This window comes from Palaemon carinicauda, chromosome 18, assembly GCF_036898095.1.
Source record: "Palaemon carinicauda isolate YSFRI2023 chromosome 18, ASM3689809v2, whole genome shotgun sequence".
Classification (NCBI taxonomy): Eukaryota; Metazoa; Arthropoda; class Malacostraca; order Decapoda; family Palaemonidae; genus Palaemon; species Palaemon carinicauda.
This window is the reverse complement of record NC_090742.1, coordinates 33,744,628-33,752,127: the sequence shown is the minus strand read 5'-3', so window position 1 is coordinate 33,752,127 and position 7,500 is coordinate 33,744,628. Positions and strand designations below refer to the sequence as shown.

General features: G+C 39.8%; 1 pseudogene; it reads left to right on the top strand.

Moving 5' to 3' along the window:
* Positions 1-7,500, top strand: part of LOC137657251 (uncharacterized) — a 143,310-nt pseudogene that overhangs the window by 135,592 nt on the left and 218 nt on the right.

Genomic DNA, 7,500 nt, shown 5'->3' with positions numbered 1-7,500 from the left:
ACCATTTTACCGCGACTGCCCCTTTTTCATTTTTTTTCATTTTTTTGCCAAGTCATTTTTCCGTAAGATATTGCCAAATAGTGTCGTAAAACTTTTGCTTGTTTAGTGTTGGAAAGTGTGTCTAGATGATCTGGCTACCCATGCATGACTTTGTTTTTGTCAGATACGACGTAGTTATTGGTATATTGGGTATTTAACTGCGGTTACCAATTTCTGTTTTTTTTTCAATATTTGTAAAAATTACTACGTAGTAAGGAATTGCCGTATATTATTCATTTTTTTTCATGTTTATGTGTTAGAAAGTGTGCCTTGATGGTTGGGCTAACACGTGCATGTCTTTTTTTTTATCTGAGATGTCGTATATTAGAATGTCGGGCATTTTACCGCGAGTGTCCCTTTTTAATTTTTTTTTAATTTTTTTGCCAAGTCATTTTTCCGTAAGATATTGCGAAATAGTGTCGTAAAAATTTTGCTTTTTTAATGTTGGAAAGTGTGTCTAGATGATCTGGCTACCCATGCGTGATTTTGTTTTTGTCAGATACGACGTAGTTATTGGTATATTGGGTATTTAACTGCGGTTGCCAATTTCTGTTTTTTTTTCAATATTTGTAAAAATTTACTACGTAGTAAGGAATTGCCGTATATTATTGATTTTTTTTTCATGTTTATGTGTTAGAAAGTGTGCCTTGATGGTTGGGCTAACACGTGCATGTCTTTTTTTTTTATCTGAGATGCCGTATATTAGAATGTTGAGCATTTTTCCGCGAGTGCCCCTTTTTATTTGTTTTGCATTTTTTTGCTTAGTCATGTTACCGTAAGGAATTGGCAAGTAGTGTCGCAAAACTTATATTTTTATAGTGTTGGAAAGTGTTTCTAGATGATCTAGCTACCCATGCCTATTTTTTTTTTAGCCAGATATGGCGTATATATAAGTATGTGTTCGATTTTCCTGTGATTGCCATTTTTTCGTTTTTTCCCATTTCTTTCAAAATTACTACGTACTAAGGAACTATCACAGAGTAATATTTCATTTATATGTTTATTTGTCGGAAAATATGCCTTGATGGTTTGCCTAGCACGTGGCTGAATATATTAGAATGGCCATTTTTCCACGAGTGCCCCTTTTTATTTGTTTTGCATTTTTTTGCTTATTCATGTTACCGTAAGGAATTGGCAAGTAGTGTCGCAAAACTTATATTTTTATAGTGTTGGAAAGTGTTTCTAGATGATCTGGCTACCCATGCCTATCTTTTTTTTAGCCAGATATGGCGTAGATATAGGTATGTGTTCGATTTTCCGGTGATTGCCATTTTTTCGTTTTTTCCCAATTCTTTCAAAATTACTACGTACTAAGGAACTATCACAGAGTAATGATTCCTCTAGATGTTTATTTGTCGGAAAATTTTGTTTACTTTTTTTTTGATTGAATATCATCAAATTTTTTTAGCTAAAATATTGTTTTACATTTTTTTTTTCGATTTTATTTCCCTTCAAAAAAAAATTTTTGGGTCAGAATTTTAATTTTATAGTCGTAAAATAATCGACAATTATCCAGCAACCCACCATACAATTTTTATGCATATCCAATAATAATTAGATTAGTAAATAACACCTTGAAATTGACATACCCTTCCTACATTTCAAGTGGCAGATTAGGGAGTCTGAGTCAGTGTGGTTGGCGGCCATTTTGTGGACATATCCGAAGCGTAAGCTGCCCTATCTATATATATTCTTGTTCCCTATAGAATTTGTGATATTTTGGTATATTTTTACCTGCATAAATATCATATTATATATTAAATATATGTATTTTTTTACGAAATTTCAAAGTACTCAAAAAATTACCTTTAGATATGGCCCCTGATATAAATGTAATTTACAAAATAATGAAGATTTTTTTACATATTTCTATTTTAGGATAACATATGTTTATTCCCTAAAAAAATTAGCCACTTCCTATTTCATTTGGGTACCCAAAAAAATTCATGAAATTTGGACAATTTTTTTTGGCCAAAAAAAGTTACCCTTTTTTTCTCATTTCAGATCTTCACCTCCATGGGTCTGACTTCATCCAAAATACATTAAGATGTGTCCTAAACATTCAAGAATCAATTCCTAAAAGGATTTGTGTATATATGTATAAACTTTTTTTTTTATGAATTTTTATGTCAGGTCTTTTTTTTTCTACTTAATTTTTTAAAATATTTATAATAAATAGTTTTTCTGCAGATGAGTAGTATTTATCTTTACAGTTGTTTTAAGCATTCATTGAAGTTTTTTATGGCAAAAGAAAAAAGGGGGTTACTGCAAAAACTGATTTTTCAAGAATTTTTTTTGGCGTCGGGGTCGTTCGCGTCCGAGTATACCCTTAAAGGGGTGTCCGAGGACCGTACCTATCCAGGGTTAAAGGCCTGACTCTTTAACAGGCAGGCCTTAACACATTCCACAGGGCACAGAGAAGGATCCCCCTTCAGTGGAACGATTTTCCAGGGCCCCCACCTTTTGTGGGAAATTAGTTTTTTGCCAAGAATGCAGGATCTGGGTAAAGATTTACCTCTCCCGATTCCAAAAATTTATTGTGGCCATCATCCCTTAAAAGTGAATCTAGCACCAGAAGCCATAGCTAGCAAAAAGATTGACTCTTAAGTAAGATTCCTCAGAGATAGTGGCGTTATCTATTGAGGAGGCTAAGAGCAACACTTTATCCAATGACCATGAGATGGTTTTGGGAGGAGCATTTGGTTTCAATTTTCCACAAGCCTCCAGGATATTATTGAACAGCTCACTGTTGAGTTCAATATCAAAAGCATAAGCGATAGGTCTAGTTAGTGCCGACTTACACGAGACCATAGTTGTAGAGGCTAAAGTTTGTTTGTATAATGAATTAAAGAAGGAAATACAGAAGTCCATAGTAATGGAAGAAGGCTGATGTACTTCAACGAATTCCACCCACTTTTTCCAGGAAGACAAGTATTGTTGTTTCATAGTAGCGGAGTTGTACTCGTCTATAAAGCCAATCCTCTCCTTCGCAACTCCGAATCATAGACTGGGTTGAAGGCTGGAGACTGTGACACTTACTGCTTGGGAACCGTGTACACAGTCTGCGGGATCGTGGCAACTGAGACTGTTGCTACAGGAAAGATTTTCCTGCCCTCAAAGGGTCTCCTAGGCTTCTTGCCTTTGGGTTGAGGTCCTTTTAGGAGGGTGAATTTCCTCTTAGAGGACATACCCCACTTTTGCACAAGGCTCTTATTCTCAAGAGCCTCTCTGTCCATTACTTCCTTGACTACTTTCTGTTTGAATCAATCTACTTTTTAGGCTCATGCTTAATAGTTGCTGTGGCGAGGACGTGTTCTTTGATTGCTCTTTGGCCTAAAATGAAGGCATGCAGATCTTTGTGGAAAATAGCCAGATGAGTCTTTGCCGAGACTGGGAAGAGTTTTAATTTGGAATAGTTCCCAATCAACTTTTCTAGATAGGACTGGTGAGACAAAGAAGCAGATAGCCTCTCTTTGGCTTCCAATTCTTCCTTCAAAAGGAATTTGGGAATTCTAGGCAACCTCTCATTGAATTGCTTGCCTCCAATGTCCCTATTCAGTTTTTCAACTTTGAAGGTGTGATGGACATCTTCCTAATTGTCTGAGTCATAAGGAAGGGCTAGGGAGATAGGTTTGTACTCCTCTTGCTCGAGAGTACACTCGGACACACTATTCTATCTTACTTCTCTTTCTCTTGTTTTGTTAAAATTTATAGAGTATATAAAGGAAATATTTATTTTAATATTGTTACTGTTCTTAAAATATTTTATTTTTTCCTTGTTACCTTTCTTCACTGGACTTTTTTCCCTGTTGGAGCTCCTGGGCTTATAGCATCCTGTTTTTCCAACTAGGGTTGTAGCCTAGCAAGTAATAATAATAATAATAATAATAGCACTGGCAGTAGTCTACCTTCAATTAATGCCTTCTTAACATCCTCTAAACTTTTTGAGGCGAAGGGAAAAACAGTATATCTGGGGGCAACAAGGGCTGCCTACTTTCTGCCAAAGGCAGAAAGTTGAGTATTGCTAAATTTGGCCGTCTTAAGCTCCTTTACCAATAAGGATTGAGCCTTGTTGTCCAGGATGATCATATCATCTCTACTGAACACTTCCGAGTGTAGTCTTACATAGCAGTAAGGATAATTATCAAGTAGAGGGGTAGAATTCTAAGTCGGAGACGGGCTTAGAATCCATACCTTCTCCAATGTGGAGGTGCCCCTCACTCAGAGCCATATGCTTAGCATAACGCCAAGGATTCTTAGCCTAGCAATCTAGCTGGCTCGACGCTGGGGGATCCTTGGACTTAAGTGCCTGTTGGAAAGCCTCTGTCTTTGCGTCTAAGGACGCTCTAGCTCGTTTATGTTCGGCATGGATATTTTCCATAGATTCCGTAAACTCCAAGTGACCAGGGAACAAAGGTATACTTGGCGTAGGTACGGGAGTAAAAGAGGAGGCAGGGGCGACAGATACATTGATGGGGGATTGAGCCAAAGAAGTACTGGGCACTGTACTTGTAGGGACTCATGAGAGGCTTTCGTAGTCAGCAGAATGCTTTCCCTCTCTGACATCACAGAAGAGGTTGTTGAAAAGTTGTCGGCCTCCAGGCTCATCATTTGAAGAGTGTCCTGAACTTCATCATGAGCATGATCTAATTGTACTATCGGTATCTGGTGACCTAAAACAGCAGTCACCTCGGCCTTGGGAAAGAGGAGGTCCTTGAGTTCCATGGAAGGAAGGTAAGGGGCATCTTGTTGAGAGCTCTTCTGAAAGCCTCTCACCCAGTGTGTAATGGTCTTCTGACCCCGCGCTTTCTCGTCCTGGGAGACGTTGGTTGAGTGGAAACCAGTATAGATAAGCTCCTTGCACATGCTGAAGTTGGAAGGTTCCCATATGGCAAAGGACCCTTTGGAAACATGGCAATCAGCATGCTTCTGGCAAGTCTTGTGGCCACAAGGCAACTTGACCCACCTGGTGCAGGTTACCGTCGAACACTCCATGTCTTCAGCAACTTGTAAAGATAGAAAATTTTCAGTGAGTACAGTTAGTGTATCAAAAAATTTTGCATTTCTTATAGTATACAGGGATAATATATCTTAAGATAGAAATTTCATAAAATAGTATCTTAAATTAAAAATTTCTTCTAATACACTAGTTGTGGCTAAAGCTACACTACAGTGGAATCTCATGCCAAGCAGCTCAGAATTCCTTAAGGACTCTTAAAGCAGTGTATTAGGATAAGAAGAAAGGTTCACATCAGGGAAACATCATTTCCCCTAAAGTTGGTCTATTAGACAACCTAAGGTGGTAAATTCACATACCACCCTGCCTAAGCCAGCAGCGGCTGCACCCGAGGCAGCAAGAGCCATGTCTAAGGCGGCATCTATTCCTAGCAACAATGGCTCTATGAACTGACCTTTCACTATCCATATGAATGTTGACACAACGCGGCAGTGGCATTGTCAAGTCGGCAAGAAAGTGTACGATCCTTTATGGAAACAGACCACTGGCAAGGGGAAAGGCACAGGTTAATAGAAGGCAGTAGATTAATGAATCTGCCAAAGACCTAGTTGTTAACTATAAATCTTGAGGAATGGGAGTAGCCCTTTAAAATAATGAGAGCCGTACAAGACGCCAGGACGCCGAGAATTCAACTAGGAGATATCCAATCGACCAACTTAAGAGGAGAATGTTCCTCTGACATGGAAGAAGGAAAAGACGCAGTTGACCAGCCTAAGGCTGCAGCTAAGGCGGCATAGGGGTGAGGGTACTGCCCTAACCTACTCACATCCAAGGCTAGAACAACTCAAGCCAACAGGACTGGAAGTATGACCAAAGGGTAATATTTCGGACAGGGAGCTTCCAACCAAGCAAAGGAGTCAGGACTATGCAGCATGAGATACATTGCTCCAGATGAGAAGCTGCAGTCAGAGACTAGGAAACTACTAAGGCAGTAGAGGAGAACCACACGTGGTTCTAGTTCTCTGCCTAGATAGGGTTAGGCCATAAGAAACCCATTGTGTAGGCTAGCCTAGCCTCTATAGCGGATGAGGGATGCTCAAATGCTAGGGAATGTAGACTCTACAAAGGGATTGTAGTTCTTAGGACAGTGAAGGAAGGGGAAGGGGCAACTAGACCACCCAAGGGTGGTCTCTAAGGCGGCAGAGAGAATTAATCCAGGGAAGGAATAACAACTCGTCTACCCAGAGCGAGCCTAGATAGCCCACAAGCTATCCTTTCCTACTATTTAGCAACTGAGGACACCTCAGATGCCAGGGAACTTTACTGGAATGGAACTATGTTCCTTAGCAAGTAGACACACTAGCCAGGCAAGGGCCGAGGGAAGGGTATGGAAGGGAAACTTGGAAAATTGTGAGGTGGCAGAACAGGAAGATCTAACTAGTATTAGAACTAATATGTCATTCCAAGTGATCTCCAGTAAGTAGACACCGAGAATGATTCCTCACATCTGGCTGCCAGCCTACCAAAAACTAAGTAAGGAAGCTAGTAAATGGGTAAGGCAACACGAAAGGAAGTTCTACCTGTCAATATTAGAACAAAGTTGGTTTCATTCCAAGGGATCAACAGAGTGTAGACACAGAACGAGTCCCCACAACCCATGCCGCCTCGCCAGACACTAAGGCTAAATAGATAAGTGAAATACTGTTGGCCGAGGACAACTGTAAACACCATCCACTGCTCTCAGAAGAACCTTCGGAGCTGTATCTTCCTGCTATGACGTATCAATAGCAAGGGAGGATGGTAGGCCTCACGAGAACCATAAGGTTACGTAGAAGGTGAGGGTGCATATATACACAAAAACCAGTCTTGGTTGACCACTAAGAAGCAGAGTTAGCCTAAGTCAAGACTGATGGAATACAAACATGCAAAAAATAGCTAAAGGTTTAACCTATAATCATACCATAGTTGTTAAAGAATATATAGAACACATTCTTGCAAGGCTATAAAAAAGTTGATATGTAATTCTTAGCCATTTGGAGACATGAGCCGCAGGCTTCGGCCACGCGACGGCCGCGGACAAGTAATGGACGCAGAGCGCCAAAATACCATGGTGGAGACGCAAAATTCTCCAACACAAAAGGAAGTGGTACTCAACTTGGTCGATGAGGAAAAAGCAGAAGCATCCATGATCCTAAAATCACTCAAAAAAACTATGAAAACACGCAGAAACTCCAAGCAAAACTGTCAAGATGGTGCTGCTAGAAGGAATAGCGAACCAGGGAACATGTTTATGGTAGCACACTGGGATCGGAGTTGTAACGCCTCTTTCACCCACATATAGAATCCTATCCCATATCCTTTGAGAAAAAGTTAACTCTATTCGGGGAAGGATAGACGAGGCTTGTTTTAAACACATCTCTGTTTCATACATGATATCTCTTGGGATATTTGCTCCAGGGGATAATACCTTGTGATACTTCTTAGGTAAAATTCTCCGGTATATT